The sequence below is a fragment of the Panthera tigris genome, chromosome A1 (assembly GCF_018350195.1).
Source record: "Panthera tigris isolate Pti1 chromosome A1, P.tigris_Pti1_mat1.1, whole genome shotgun sequence".
Classification (NCBI taxonomy): domain Eukaryota; kingdom Metazoa; phylum Chordata; class Mammalia; order Carnivora; family Felidae; genus Panthera; species Panthera tigris.
Genome location: NC_056660.1, coordinates 160,640,079 through 160,657,173, shown reverse-complemented (window position 1 = coordinate 160,657,173; position 17,095 = coordinate 160,640,079). Strand labels below are relative to the sequence as shown.

Here is a 17,095-nt window from a genome sequence, read left to right as displayed (position 1 = left end):
ATAAACTTAAAAAAAAGAGAAATGTACAGATAACATTCTTTATCCAACTATAATAATTAAATTATCTCCATTGTTTCCTACCATATTATTCACTTGTTGTGGGTTTTTTTTCCCTTCTAACTAAACCTTTTCATGTTGCATTAATTTTGAAAGATGTTATAAGTGCCACCTAAAAATACTCAGGTTATAAAGAAAAACTAATAATGATATCAAATAGTCTAAAATGACATAGTATAAAATGAAATAAGTAATATAATAATCGTATAAAATGGTATAATAGTATAAAATGATGTAAATAATATAAAACTAATAATAATACAAAATGTAAAACTAAAAAATTATTTTCACAGATCACACATATTACATATATTATTATATTCAATGCCTTAAAGTGAATGTTTTGTACTTATTAGCAAATCAGTAAAAATAAAATTATAATCTTCCTGCCTGGCAAGTAATCATCATCCTCTATCCTTTTCTTTTTCTGAGTATTTTCAGTAATAATAAAACCACTAGATGACCACATCTTAACTTGCCCATATTTGATGGGTTCTGAAATCTGAAAAGAGGAGATGGAAAAGGAAACTATAGACCACTAAAGATGAAGGAGTAACTCCACGTGTTTGTATAATGAGGAAATTGAGGTCCATACAAGTTATATAAGTTGCCCCAGTGTCAAATTTAATATTAGAACCCAGATTTCTTGATGATTGTTCTGTTCCTTTGCCTTAAGCCCAAGAGATTTCTCCTACGTGAAGAGCATTTTCATTTATTTATTTATTTATTTATTTATTTATCTATCTATCTATCTATCTAGAGAAGGAGAGGGGGAGAGCCAAAGGAAAAAGGAGAGAGTGTGCACATGCGTGTACAGAGAAGGGGCAGAGTGAGAGGGAAAGAAAGAATTTTAAGCAGGCTTCTCACCCAGCATGGAGCCTGACACAGTGCTCAGTCTCACAACCCTGACTATGACCTGAGCCAAAATCAACTGAGCCTTAACCAACTGAGCCACCCAGTCACCCCTGTGAAGAGTATTTTCCAACTTGATCCAATTCAAACAAGGGCCCACAGGGTTAGGGGACATCTGAGATTGAATACTGTGGCAGAGGCCTACATTACTTGTAGAGAATTTTCAACAGAAAGGCTACAACAGGTTTTAAACCATAATAATGACGTGTTTGTTCTTATTGTAAAGGCGATGGTTGAAACTTTGATGATTTCAAATCATGTAATCATATGATCAATATTTTAGAATGCTCATTTTAGCTACTGCATGAAGAATCAGTTTGAAAATGCAAGGCTGGAGGTGGGGAGTTCACATAGGAGAAAACAAGTGCTTATTGTCTCGATAAGAAGATAAAAGAACAAGTCATATTTAAGAGTAATTAAGTATAAAGAATCAATATGATTTGTTAATTGATTGGATGAAGGAACTAAAAGAAAATGGGTAAAGTATAATTCCCATGTTTATGAATAATAAACTAGGTGGACAATAGTTGTCATTCACTGAGATTGGAATTGAACTGGTATATGCAGATGTGAACAGAAGATAAAGAATTCTATTCACGACATGCCAAAGTGAAGTGGCTGTAAGTTATCTATATAGCATTGATTTTGAGATAAAACATAGAATTTTCAGCCATTCACATATGACTCTGAAGTCTTTGAGCCCATGGATGGTTTCAGACAATCCCTAAGTGACTTGAAATAGCAAACAAGACGATGTATATGTGTGTGCACATTTTCAGGAGAGAGCTTGCTAATTTTCATCATATTCTTAAAGATTCTCTAGTCCATTAATACTTTCTGAAGTCTTGCAAAGATATGAAATCATTATAATCTAGGGAAAGTTGATAGATACATGTACAGGCATGCCTATATTTTGTTTTTGGCCTAAATATTTCTTCATATTGAATGGAATTTTGTGACATTACTGAATTTATGAATGATAGCAAGTTTACTCAAGATGAACATGTATGATATGCCTTTGATTCTATACTGATCCAAATATTTTAAAAACCTTTGGCCTACAGGATGCCACAGACAATGTTAAAAAGGATCCCCTACTTCGTGTAGTTTATAAGACTTTCAACCAAGACACTCTAGGTTGGAAATAAATAACTCCCATGTTATGACATAAAAGATCTTTTTTTATCGTATTTTAAAAAATATTATAGTTGAACTTTTCCAAAAGTAGCCCACCACTATGTCAATGTACAATTGTGTAAGTATGGGTACTACAAGGGAGATATCTGTGGGACAATGGGTTTTTTCAATTGTTTATGCGGGAATCACATTATTTTTCTTAGAACTCTCTGCTGCTTGTGTGAGAATTAACTTGATATCCCTGATAATATACCTCCTTTCTTCCCAATTATCTTGCTTAAAGATGCGGGGTGAACCATCCAAAAACTGAGGTGTTGACCCAGTACGATGGGGAATTCTTTCTAGCACTTCCATCATTCATTTCTTTGTACATGGAGCAGAAATTAAGTATACAATTTATTGAGATAATTTTGAGTGCTAGACAATGGATTCATCACTAGCAACAGTGAACATGACATAGTCTCTGATTTCATAGAATTTACAATCAAATAGGTGATACATACAAGCAAACAAATAGTTATAATATTGTTTTGAGTGTTATGGTAACATTAGTTATTAAGATATTAAGGGTTCTAGGAGTATTCATACAAGAAGCTTTCATACACTCTTTGGGATTTCTCAGAGAAATCAATATCTTAAGTATAGACTCTATCTGATATAATGGGGTAACCAGGGAATTTTTTGTTGTTGTTAATGTTTATTTATTTTTGAGAGAGAGAGAGACAGAGTGTCAGTGGGAGAGGGAAAGAGAGAGGGAGACACAGAATCCAAAGCAGGCTCCAGGCTCTGAGCTGTCAGCACAGAGCCCAACACGGGGCTTGAACCCACGAACCGTGAGATCATGACCGGAACTGAAGTTGGACGCTTAACCAACTGAGCCACCCAGGCGCCCCACCAATTGAATGCTTAAAGCAGAAGAGAGACATAATCAGATGTGCACTTTGGAAAGATCAGTACCACGTTAAGGATTCTTGCAACATTATTACCACTGTTTATAGCCATGTTCACAAGTGACTTGCCAATATTGCAACCTGACTAGCAAGGGTGGGGGTGAGGTGAAGGCAGTAATTCTTAGCCTCTAGGTTTGTGAGGTCAATACTAGGAAGAATTCAGATTCTAACTGTTAACACTGCTACCAGAATTTCAGTTAGGATTGAATTTAGTGGCATATCTAGTGTGACCATAGGTTCTGGTTTGCCTGGGACAGCTGTTTGCACTCAAAAGTGTTCTTTACACTCAGAATATGTGGTCACCTTTATAAAATCCCTAAATAACTGTGGATTAAACTAAATATGTGTTCCATTCTGAGTCTAGTCAGAAAACAGTAACATTTTAACATGAGAGAGAACTTAATATAAAACTGTTTTAATTAAGATATCACACAGATAGCAATTGCAGGTGCCAACTACTTTGCTTAGAGCTGGGTAATCAAAGGGGGGCAGCTGAAATTATTACAATTTAGTAGCTTGGGGAAGGGACCAGAGGAAGTTGAAAATCAGATATGTGAGGAGGAGCACTGGCCAGTAGCTGCAATTGTCTCTGAAAGCCTGTGATGGGGCTGATTCATTTAGTAAGAAAATGCATAGTAGACTTAATTGCTGGAGCCACTGGAACAAATTGTCTGTCAAATGTCAAAAAGTTGGACTGAGGCAAAACTGATAGGAACAGGAAGTAGGCCGAAAGTTCAAAGGACGCAAACAGCTTCCAGCCCTGCAGTGTCCCTGTGGCTTTCCCTGTTGGCCGAGCCTGTCAATGTAGATTGGCAAAGCATAGATGGTCCCAGACCCAAAGCTGCATGCTCATTTACTGCGCATTTACTGGCACACCCAAAAATGGGTATTGTGTTTGATATGGTTTTAAGATTTGGACCTATGCAGTGGAGGTTATTAGTGTATCACAACCATTAACTGGTTTTGCTTCAAACTCCTTCTTAAAGCACATTATTTTTAAAGGAATATATATATTAAGTATTGGCTTAGATGTTATGGTGCAAGTAAATACTTTCTACATGAACCTTTGAAGGCATTTCTTTCACCTAATTTACTTAATCTATTTTTCCATATGGGAAATAATTTAGCTTAAGTGTAGTAGGCATATCTATGTAAGCGTTCTGTTTTTGCAAAATTAAAATTTGCTTTGCTCTGTTTTTATTGCAGATAAACACATATACATACATAGTCATGCCTTGAGGTATAAGCAACACATTAGTAAAACTGATTGAATTTTCACCTTCTTTGCAAGCATGGCCATGTTTCTTACTTTGCATGTCCTTCAGGCCTCATCAGAGCGCAAAGTTCCAAGTGACTTCAAAGGGTTTTCTGTTCTCAGATCAGCTCTATGGGGCATGTAGGAAGGTGCGAAATGAACCGACACCAGAGGTGCAATGAAAGGTAAAAATCCTAGCATCACCACAGCTCTTGAGCTAAGCTGCAGGCTAAATTTTTGCACCTGGATATAGGAATCTCGAAGGGAAAGGTGGTAAGCAGTTAAGGCAGGAAATAAATCTGAGTTTTTTTCACTGGATTCAGGAAGATTTCCTCACCAAACAACATAGGTGACATTTCATTATTATTATAGGAATCTGTCAGCTTTCTTGTTTAGAAAAAGAAAGAACAGATAAATGTAAGTCATCAAAAATAAAGGCAAAATATAGTATCTAGCTATTATAGTAGCTACCTATAATACAATATGCATTGCATATATGCTATTTGGGTTAAAATAAGTCATTCAAAGCCCAATAAATGTTTTCAAGTGTTTATATTTACAGTGGTATGAGTTCTAAGGATATTGAAGAATTAAAGACAGACTCAGAAACATATAGAAGAAATCTTATCTTTCCATTTACACGAGCTTTTCTCTCTCTGAAAGACTGGCTTGGGGAAAGGGATGAAATAGGTACAAAATGAAGATTAGATTCAGATTCTATGTCCTCTGACACAAATACTTGAAAAAACTCTTTTTAAATGAGCAAATATAAAATTTAGCAGTGTTTATATGCATGCAAATGTTTAATCAAAACACAATATTACAAAGTGAAGTGGTTTATATTTTTAGATAGATTGTACATACGCTTGATAAAAATTACAAAGGCTTGAATTTTTGAGAACTTAATTCGTTAAATAATTCTGATTTGATATTGATTCATCTGAAAGTCCTTTTCTGGAATTAGGATTTTTATTCTTCTATCAATTCAAATATTTGAACTTGTGGATATTTAAACTTTTTCTTTGTTCTCTTGAGGGTTCTTCTCACAAATATTACTTTGAGGGTTCTTAGAGCTCATACTGATACTACCTTACCGTTAATTGATAAAGGCATGGAATTAGGACTCATCAGAGACTTTTGGAAAGCTACAATAAGCAGGAGCAAGTTTCTTTTAGGTTTTTAGCTGGTTTACAAAGAATATATGTTGAAAATAAACATTTAAGAATAGCCATACCTCATTCTTTATGCTCATTATTGACCAACATTCCTACTAGAAGGTCAGTAGTTTTGGAATGTGGCTTAGAGTATTGACAATAAACATTGAATAAGATACATTTTAAGCTCAATAACATACATTAAAATTATCAATTCTTCATTAAAATTATTAATTCTTCAGTCCAAAATATTGCTTATGCAAAATTAAATGGACATGTTGTCTTTTTTTTTTTTAATGTTTATTTATTTTTGAGACAGAGAGAGACAGAGCATGAACAGGGGAGGGTCAGAGAGAGAGGGAGACACAGAATCTGAAACAGCCTCCGGGCTCCACGCTGTCAGCACAGAGCCCGATGCGGGGCTCGAACCCATGGACCGCAAGATCATGACCTGGGCTGAAGTCGTACGCTCAACCAACTGAGCCACCCAGGCGCCCCGGACATGTTGTCTTAAAGCCAGACATGTTCCATCACGCTCTTTCTCATTATCAAAACATTTTTTCTATAATGCTGTAGCAATTACTCTGCCCAGTTTGTGTATCCTATATCCTACTTCCCTTCCTGTTATCAGAGTTCACTTGTACTAGAGATTTAGTGTATTGCTAGTAGCTGAGGATGGAATTATGTGATCAGAAGAAGAGAATTTTGATAATTGGCAGTAGATTTCCTCCTCTATATTGTTAAGTTTTCCCCCTTATTCCTGGGATTTGGCCTCTGGGTACCATTTGAAATTTACAGTATTGTATACCTCTGGCAATTTTCCAGATGCCTGGCAGCTCCACAGGGCCCTTATTGCAAGTTCTTCAGCCTTTAGGTCTTGAAAACCCCTCTTACCTAGTTTCATATGTACTAGAAGAGAGCATCTGAAATACACTACTTGCCATTGGACTCTAAAATCCACATCTTTAGTTCTGATCTCTCTAATTTATGCCCCTTTATTTCTGCTTGAATAGTCTCCTTTCATCATAAAGTTAGCTTATGAAACTTTGAAGGAACCGTGTTAAAGCCCAACCATGGTGTCCAAGGACAATGTGTCTGGATGAGAGAGGAGTTATTTTAACTCAATAAACATGAGGGAGTGTGGGGCAAGCTGAGGGCCAAATATAGGCTGGAACACACCCCCTACCCCCAGGTGGAATATGTGTGATGTTCCTTGGACACTCCTGGCTGCCCAAGAACAAAGGAAAGGGGTTTAAGTGTTTGCCATGGTCATGTGAGAAACTAAGGCAAATGAAAAATTAAGTTCCCTTACTGCCTACGGTTCATTGACAAGTCCTTGAAACTGGCAGAGTGACCTCAGCCGCTTCAATGATGACACTTTGCTAGGGGCAAAAGGGAGTCTTAGCTTAACATTATCCCAACCTCGAGGATCCTATAAGTCTACTTTCTTTATCTCATCTGCCCCAAGATATATGCTGGCAATCATATCCAAGCATATGGCACCCTGAAATATATCTGAAGGGTCTCATGACTAAGGCTTTATTAAATGGTAATAAATTATGTTTCCTTAGCCACAGCTAGCTCTTCAAGGTCCTGGAAACCTTGCTTCCAAAATTTCTTAGAGACTTACTCTATCCCTGACCCCCTCCCAACCTGAGGGTATGTAATGAGTTATATGTCACGACCCCAGTTCAGCTCTTCCTGCCCATGGACCCTGTCCCCATGCTTTAACAAAATCACCTTTTTGCATCAAAGAGGTCTTCAAGAATTCCTTCTTGGCTGTCAGCTCTGGACTACCCCACCATCACCCCAAAACTTCATCAAAAACACTAGGATCATTCCCAGCTGACTTTCTATGGATTTATTATTCATATACTAATAAAAATAAGAAAGTCAAAATAAGAAAGAAGTTATTCAAACTGGAGGGTGCACAGAGAGGGCAGGGCGTCCCCTGTGTTGGTGCCAAAATGTCAAACCAACAGGAGCCAGAGCCAGCTTTACTGGTCTCCATTTTCAGACTGTTACCGATCTTGGCACAGTCATTGACAGCTTTAGCAGCACTTGCAGTACCTTCAGAACTTATTAGCAAAAGCACCCTTCAACAGACAGTGGCAGGAATTTCAATGATTCACTTCAGAGGCCTTCCTAGTTTTTTTAAAGCTGGAAGTAACTAGAGAAAATGAGAAATGTCATATAACTTACACTTGAGAGGACTAGATTTGGGAGCACAAGTAAAAGAGCCTCTAGTAAGTAACTTGCAAAACTGGGAGGAAATTGATACACATGATTGGAGTTCCTGTAAAATGTGCAGAAATGGAGTGAACTTACTACTATAGGGTAGCATTTATTATGGTCCCACATTTACTTCTTATCTGGTGTGCCTTGTGAGATGCAAACCACACACAATTCTTTTAGTTATAGTTTGTCATTCTTGATTTTCTTGCTGTGATGGTAAATGGATGCTCAGCAGGATTTCATTTCTCTAGGAAAATGCAAACAAGTGTCTCAAGTTGCTAATTTATTCATCCAAATGCCTCGCAGTAGGTGATCTCTGCTTCATGCTGTAATGGTTAATATTAGAAATTCCCTCATAGTCTTAATCTAAAATTGCTTTTATTATCAGATCCATTCCTCCTCAATTTCCCCTGTTCCATTTGGCACTATTATCCTTTCAGTATTACAGACAAAACTTTTAGAGTCACCTTTGATGACACATCATTGTGACTGTATTGCACATACATGAAACTTAAGTAAATTATAACAACATAAATCACTGACATACAAAGCCCCTCTCAACTCTCACAACTAAAACATTAAGTAAAGGATTAATTGTTTTCATTCTTGGCTCATAATAATAGCTTCTTAAAAATATGCAGCCAAGAATTCTTTAATCAGCAAGACTGTCGTTCAGAATAGAAGGAGAGATAAAAATTTCCCAGACAAACAAAAATTAAAGGAGTTTGTGACCACTAAACCAGCCCTGCAAGAAATTTTAAGGGGGACTCTTTGAGGGGAGAAAAGATGAATATATATATATATATATATATATATATATATACCCAAAACAATAAAGATTAGAAAGGACCAGAGAACACCACCAGAAACTCCAACTCTACAAGCATCATAATAGCAATAAAATCATATCTTTTAGTACTCACTCTAAATGTCAATGGGCTCAATGTTCCAATCAAAAGACATGAGGTAATAGAATGGATAAGAAAACAAGATCCATCTATATGCTGTTTACAAGAGATCCACTTTAGACCTAAAGACACCTTCAGATTGAAAGTAGGGGGATGGAGAACCATCTGACATGCTAATGGTCAACAAAAGAAAGCCAGAGTAGCCATACTTATTCAGACAGTCTAGACTTTAAAATAAAGACTGTATCAAGAGATGCAGAAGGGCATTATAACATAATCAAGGGGCCTATCCACCAAGAAGACCTAGCAATTGTAAACATTTATGTGCCAAATGTGGAGCACCCAAATATAGAAATCAAAAAATCACAAACTTAAAGAAGCTCATCTATAGTAATACCATAATAGTAGGAGACTTCAACACCCCACTCACAGCAATGGACAGATCATCTAATCAAAAAATCAACAAGGAAACAATGGCTTGGAATGACACACTGGACCAGATGCACTTAACAGATATATTCAGAACATTTCATCCTAAAGCAGCAGAATATACATTCTTCTCCAGTGCACATGAAATGTTCTCCAGAATAGACCATATACTGGGACAAAAATCAGCCATCAACAAGTACAAAAAGATCGAGATGATACCGTGCATATTTTCTGACCACAACACTATGAAACTCGAAATCAACCACAAGAAAAAGTTTGGAAAGGTAACACATACTTGGAGGCTGAAGAACACCCTACTAAAGAATGAATGGGCTAACCAAGCAGTTAAAGAGGAAATTAAAAAGTATATGGAAGCCAATGAAAATGATAACACCACAACCCAAAACCTCCGGGACACAGCAAAGCCGGGCATAAGAGGAAAGTATATAGCAATCCAGGCCTTCCTAAAGAAGGAAGAAAGATCTCAGATACACAGCCTAACCTTATGCCTTAAGGAGCTGGAAAAAAACAGCAAATAAAACCCAAAACCAGCAGAAGACAGGAAATAATAAAGGTTAGAGCAGAAATTAATGCTATCAAAACCAAAAAACAGTAGAACAGATTAATGAAACCAGAAGCTGGTTCTTTGAAACAGTTAACAAAATTGATAAACCACTAGCCAGTTTGATCCAGAATTAAAAAGGAGAGATCACAACCAACACAACAGAAATAAAAACAATAAGAGAATATTATGAGCAATTATATGCCAATAAAAAGGACAATCTGGAAGAAATGGACAAGTTCCTAGAAACATATACACCACCAAAACTGAGATAGGAAGAAATAGAAAATTTGAACAGACCCATAACCAGTAAGGAAATCAAATTAGTAATCAAAAATCTGCCAAAAAACAAGTGTCCAGGGCCAAATGGCTTTCCAGGAGAATTCTTCCAAACATTTAAGGAAGAGTTAACACCTATTCTCTTGAAGCTGTTCCAAAAAATAGAAATGGAAAGAAAACTTCCAAACTCTTTCTATGAAGCCAGCATTATCTTGATTCCAAAACCAGACAGAGACCACACTAAAAAGGAGAACTATAGACCAATGTCCCTGATGAACATGGATGCGAAAATTCTCAACAAGGTATTAGCCAACTGGTTCCAATAATACATTAAAAAAATTATTCACCACCACCAAGTGGGATTTATACCTGGGATTCAGGGTGATTCAATATCTGCAAAACAATTAACGTGATTCATCACATCAATAAAAGAAAGGACGAGAACCATATGATCCTCTCAATAGATGCAGAGAAAGCATTTGACAAGATTCAGCATCCTTTCTTGATAAAAAACCCTCAAGAAAGTAGGGATAGAAGGAGCATACCTCGAGATCATAAAAGCCATATATGAACGACCCAATGCTAATATCATCCTCAACGGGGAAAAACAGAGAGCTTTCCCCCTAAGGTCAGGAACAAGACAGGGATGTCCACTCTTGCCACTGTTATTCAACATAGTATTGGAAGTCTTAGCCTCAGCAATCAGACAACACAAAGAAATAAAAGGCATCCAAATCATCCAGGAGGAGGTCAAACTTTCACTCTTTGCAGATGACATGATACTCTATATGGAAAACCCAAAAGATTCCACCAAAAAACTTCTAGAATTGATTCATGAATTCAGCAAAGTTGCAGGATATAAGATCAATGCACAGAAATCGGTTGCATTCTTATACACCAACAATGAAGTGACAGAGAGAAATCAAGGAATTTATCCCAGTTACAGTTGCACCAAAAACCATAAAATACCTAGGAATAAATCTAATCAAAGAGGCGAAAAATATATACACTGAAAACTATAGAAAGCTTATGAGAGAAATGGAAGAAGACACAAAGAAATGGAAAAAAAGATTCCATGCTCCGAGATAGGAAGAACAAATATTGTTAAAATGTCGATACTACCCAAAGTGATCTACATATTCAATGCGATCCCTATCAAAGTAACACCAGCATTCTTCACAGAGCTAGAACAAAGAATCCCAAAATTTGTATGGAACCAGAAAAGACCCCGAATAGCCAAAGCAATCTTGAAAAAGAAAACCAAAGCAGGATGCATCACAATCCCAGACTTCAAGGTATACTACAAAGCTGTAATCATCAAGACAGTATGGTAGTGGCAGAAGAAAAGACACTCAGATCAATGGAACAGAATAGAGAACCCAGAAATGTACCCACAAACATATGGCCAACTAATCTTTGACAAAGCAGGAAAGAATATTCAGTGGAATAAAGACAGTCTCTTCAACAAGTGGTGCTGGGAAAACTGGACAGTGACATGCAGAAGAATAAACCTGGGCCACTTTCTTATGCCATACACAAAAATAAACTCAAAATGGATGAAAGACCTAAATGTAAGACAGGAAGCCATCAAAATCCTCGAGGAGAAAGTGAGAAAAAACCTCTTTGATCTTGGCCACAGCAACTTCTTACTCAGCTCCTCTCCACAGGCAAGGGAAACAAAGGCAAAAATGAACTACTGGGACCTCATCAAAATAAAAAGCTTCTGCACAGTGAAGGAAACAATCAGCAAATCTAAAAGGCAACCAACAGAATGAGAGAAGATATTTGCAAATGACATATCAGATAAATGGTTAGTGCCCAAAATCTATAAAGAACTTAGCAAACTCAATACCCCCAAAAAAACAAATAATCCAGTGAAGAAATGGGCAAAAGACATGAATAGATACTTCTCCAAAGAAGACATCCAGATGGCCAACTGACACATGAAAAAATGCTCAACATCACTGATCATCAGGGAAATCCAAATCAAAACCACAATGAGATCCCCCCTCACACCTGTCAGAATGGCTCACATTAACAACTCAGGCAACAACAGATGTTGGCGAGGATGTGGAGAAAGGGGATCTCTTTTCATTGCTGGTGGGAATGCAAGCTGGTGCAGCCACTCTGGAAAACAGTATGGAAGTTCCTCAAAAGATTAAAATAGAACCACCCTATGACCCAGCAATTGCACTACTTTATATTTCTCCAAGGGATACAGGCATGCTATTTCAAAGGGACACAAGCACCCCAATGTTTATAGCAGCACTATCAACAATAGGCAAGGTATGGAAAGAGCCCAAATGTCCACTGATGGATGAATGGATAAAGAAGAAGTGGTATATATATATACAATGGAGTTTTACTTGGCAATAAAAAGAATGAAATCTTGCCATTTACAACTGCATGAATGGAACTAGAGGGTGTTATGCTAAGTGAAATTAGTCAGTCAGAGAAAGACAAAAATCATATGACTTCATTAATATGAGGACTTTAAGAGACAAAATAGATGAACATAAGGGAATGGAAAAAAATAATATAAAAACAGCGAGAGGGACAAAACAGAAGAGACTCATAAATATGGAGAACAAACTGAGGGTTATGGGAGAGATTGTGGGAGGGGGTACTACTGAAATCATTGTTGCACTATATGCTAACTAATTTGGATGTAAATTTAAAAAAATAAAAAAATAAAAAAGTTAAAAAATACAATACAATACAATACAATACAAAAAATAAAATAAAATAAAATAAAATAAAATATAAAAAAAACGGAAATACCTATTGCACAATTTAAAGATGCAGATGTATGAGGAAATGCTTAGCAGGGCAACTGACCCCTACTATGCAAAAAATAAAGTGCAATTTTATAAAAAAAAAATAATAGCTTCTTAACTGTCTTTTTACCTCTATTTTTTCTTTCTTTAATTCTTTACACATATTACTGCTAGCTTAATCTTCACCAAACTAATTTTATCTTGACATGTAACAGGAGAAAAATATTTCAATCCTCTGCTCAAAATCCTATAATATCTTTATGTTGTCTATCACATTAAATTCTATTCTGATTTATGTAATTTTACATGATCTGGTCTTAGTTTTGTTTGTTTGTTTGTTTGTTTGTTTTCAGTTTAGCCTATTACTGAGTCAAAAACTCATTTAGTGAGTTGATATACTGAATGTATATGCTGAATGTTGTTGATATACTGAATATATACTACTAATTTGGTAAATCCTGCCTTCTAAATGAGAATGTAACCTTCACAAGGGCAAGGATAATGACAATTACTTCTCTTTATGTTTCACTGGAACTATCATAGTAATAAAAGAACCCCATAGTTTTAAAATAATTACAGATTTATAAATTAACTTTGGAAAAAATTGAAGTCAATTTCTGTCACTGAAGTCTATTTATTTCAAATCAATTCAAATGATATGAAGTAAAGGAAATAAACTTTCAAGGCAAAGAATTTGTATGGCTCAAGAATTAAATTGTATCATCTATAGTTTAACATTCTTTTCCTATAAATGAGGAAATTAGTTCACCATGTTTTCTTAAAAGGAAATGATTTTAAATAATAAATTGTTTAGAGACTTCTTTTCAAAGCTCTATCTACTGTCATTTAATAGGAAAACTGCTTTCTGTTTCACAATAGTTGTGGAAATTCCAGTGCACAGTTACTGCATCTTTGATCATTGCATACTCCAGTGTCACTGGGTTTGTCAAGCAGACTTACAAAGTTGAATCCATTTAGAATTTAACGCAATTCAAATGTTGTTAGTTTTGTTTTGATTATCTATAAACAAATCTTCAATCTACTCTTTAAAATACATTTTTCTTAATAAATAGCAGCTTATGGTCATCTAAGAACCACCTTACATCTCATTTCTGAATGTTATAAGATTGTCACAACTTTTGAGGTTTATTCACAGATTTCCAGCTTTCATTTTGTATTGTGTAATGAGTTAATTCATCCCAAAGACCTTGTGGCATAGTCAATCCATTGCTTTTAACGCATTGAGATACATTTGTTTTTCTTCCCCGTGTTGCTGTCAAGTAAATGCTATTCTGTTCACCTAATAATACTTAACTCAAAAGCCAAATCCATTATTTTTACCCAACAAATTTCTCATTTCTCAAATACCCCAAAGTTCTCAATGATGCTTTTCCCTCTTTCTCCTTCAAATAATTTGCTGGATAATTATCTTCTCTTGAGTATCTTAAAAGTGAGTGAAATTATATACATACATGTATGTTAGGTATGAGAAAATTCCAAATGTTTCTGTGTTTTTATTGAATTAACTCGTTCTAGGCATCAACTAAACGGTTACTAAATGGCCATAAGAGTCTGTGTCAGTAGGAATCTGGAAACCTGGGATCTCCTCCAACCCTACTAAGTGCTAACTGGAAGTAAGTACTTTAATCTCTTTGGTCCTTCATCCTTCATTTGTATATTAGATTGTTGAAGTATCTCTCAGCAGTCCTTTTAACATTGAAACTGGTCATAATTAATTCAATGGATCATAGCAAGTCTCTGGAGTGCCTCCTCATGGCTGAGTAATTGTGGGTAAACAATATTGGAACTCCCACTACCAATACTGCCCACAAACTTTGGGTTTGTGTCAAATAATCACCAGCCACCTTACATATAAATTTTATCTTGCTAAATTAAAAGAATAACAGCTTTTAATCATAGTACTCTGAGGTCTATTTATGACATTTATCATATTAATATGGGTGATTATAATTAGCATTTCTCCTCATAAGCATTTGAATTTCCTGAATTCCATCTCCTTTTTTACTAGTGTGGAAAAGGAGAGATCCATTTCATCCTCTGAAATGGAATAAGTTTAGAAATGTGGAAAGAAACTATGTTCCTTTGGCAAGATCCCCTGGGCTAAGATGCCACCTTCATTTTTCTTCATTGTTTAGAGTTAATTTGGTTTGGCTCTGTTTGCAGCCAGTGCAGTGTCATTTGAAATCCAGAAAACAAGAAAAAAATACCATCCTCGTAATTCAGTATATTTAGCCCTTGAACAATTCTAGACTTCTGAAGGTTTATTTATTTTTTTCCATTTAGAACATAGTCATTGGGAAAAAAGAAAAAAAATATATTTAGTTAGAGAATATTGAACATATGTCTGTAAAATCTTCCACATGATATTAAATATTATACCTACCTGACTAGGTCAGTTGGCTCAGAAATTTACAGCCATCATGTTTTATCTTCTCATGTGGAATATTGAAAAATATGGAAAATCTACCAAGATGCCTAACCAGAAGAAATGATTCTATTTTTATAATGCTCTATTGAAGTTAACAATGTATAAACACATAATTATTTTAGAATGGATTTTATAATAGATTTTATGGAGTACACGGAAAAGGAGATGGTATGATTAAAATTATGTTCTGCACAAAACTGTTTGGTATATGAAAAGAAAAGTTATTATAGTGGTGTTTCCACTAATGATCTGTTTGGTTTACTGCCATACAAGAATAAGAGTCTATTTTGGGCTTTTATTTCAGTTGCATTAAATTTCCATCAGAGTTAGATTTGTTTAAAATAAGTTTCTGGAATAATAAGCCTTTTTGAGAAAACAGTATTATTTAAATACATTTGGAAAGAGGCAAGATTAGGAAAACAGGAAAAGGTGGCAGCTTGAACATTTCCTGCCTTGCTGTCATTGTCCTAATTGCCACCAAACAACTTTATCTCTCCCATGCCTTACATGTTAAGCTGAAGCATTGAAGCTGGTAGCAAGGCCTCAAGCTTAACTGGAATCCTAAAGGACAGAGTTGGTACAGTTTTTTTTTCCCCCACTAATCTTGGTATCACATTGGGACAAGGGGAGGGAAATTCAGGGTGAGGAAGTTTAGATGGATTCTGGAAAGCACCTGACCTGCAGGTATTCATGAATCCCATCCCCCACAAAGGGAAGGGCTGCATATTGGTTCACTGAGGACCTGCAGTTCCTCTGCATTGGAAGAGCCGTGGGAATGTGACCCTGGCATGTTGGATTTCTGTACCTGGGAAATATTAGAGTGACATGAGCTGACACCTTGACTGTTGCCTCTTCCAAGAACAGGAATAGAGCCTGCATACCTCTCTCCACATTGCTGCCCCCTCACTTCAGTATTTGAACTGAGCCTTAATGAGCAAGCAAGGGAAAATAATGTTGTTGTTAAGGGGTCCCAGCAGGTAGAGAGAAGGGAAAAAAAGGCAGTTTAATGAATTAATAATACTGCTCTAAATGGAAGGCATTGTAAGCAAAAGGAACAATTTTAATTTAACTTAAATGCAATTTTAATTTACACTAGCATTTAAAATCTGCAGCTTGATCATTTTGATCTGATTTGAAGTCCATGGCCAATATTTTTTTCAGTTATCGTCCTGCTTTATTATTTCTGTCCCCTTGTAATGCAAATTCAACTACATGAATGATAGACCATTAACTTTTTTATTATTTTATATATTTTCCCAGATATTTATTTCTTTATTGTCCTCTACTTCACTGGTCTTCTCTTCTGGCCACTATTCTGGTTTTAAATTCATTCACTAAATGTGTGACTTCCATTACTGTATTTTCAGATTTAGAATTTTCAAAGATTATCTATACTTATAGATCTCAATTTTCTGATACAGATTTCTGTATTTCCCCCTCTCTTCTTTTGAACATATTAATCACAGTAATTTATTCTTTATTTTATTTTTTTTTAAGATTTTGTTTTTAATAATCTCAAAACCCAACATGGGACTTGAACTCACAACCCTGAGATCAAGTCACATGTTCTTCAAACTGAGCCATCCAGGTGTCCCTTAATCACAGTAATTTAAAAATGCTGCCCAGAACACTAACATCTCTGTCATTTCTGGGTCTGTTTCTTTTGTCTGATTTTTTTTTCTCTTGAATTTCTGTTATTTCTGTCTAATCTCCTGACAATCCTGGAGATTATTTATTTAATGCCAGCATTGTATTTGAAAAAATTGTAGAGGATGGGAAAGATCCTATCTTCCTCTATAGTCTATTTTACTTTTGGATTACAGCTAGAAGCAAGAGCAAATTGGTGTGGGATATTTCAGTCTTTATGAAGGTTAATCAATTGCCTCTTTTATTTTATTTAGGGCAATCCTAGGTTACACCTCTTTTCTGACCATAAGTATCAAGAAACTCCCTTTTACAATTAAAAGTGTTTGGATGAGACCAAGGGTCAG

General features: G+C 35.7%; 1 long non-coding RNA gene across 3 annotated transcripts in view; it reads left to right on the top strand.

Moving 5' to 3' along the window:
• Nucleotides 1-17,095, top strand: part of LOC122239772 — a 138,962-nt gene that overhangs the window by 99,681 nt on the left and 22,186 nt on the right. For all 3 annotated transcript variants that reach the window (XR_006219178.1, XR_006219166.1, XR_006219172.1), the window contains exon 3: nt 14,192-14,289. This is a non-coding gene — a long non-coding RNA (uncharacterized LOC122239772). The remainder of the gene's footprint in view (nt 1-14,191; nt 14,290-17,095) is intronic.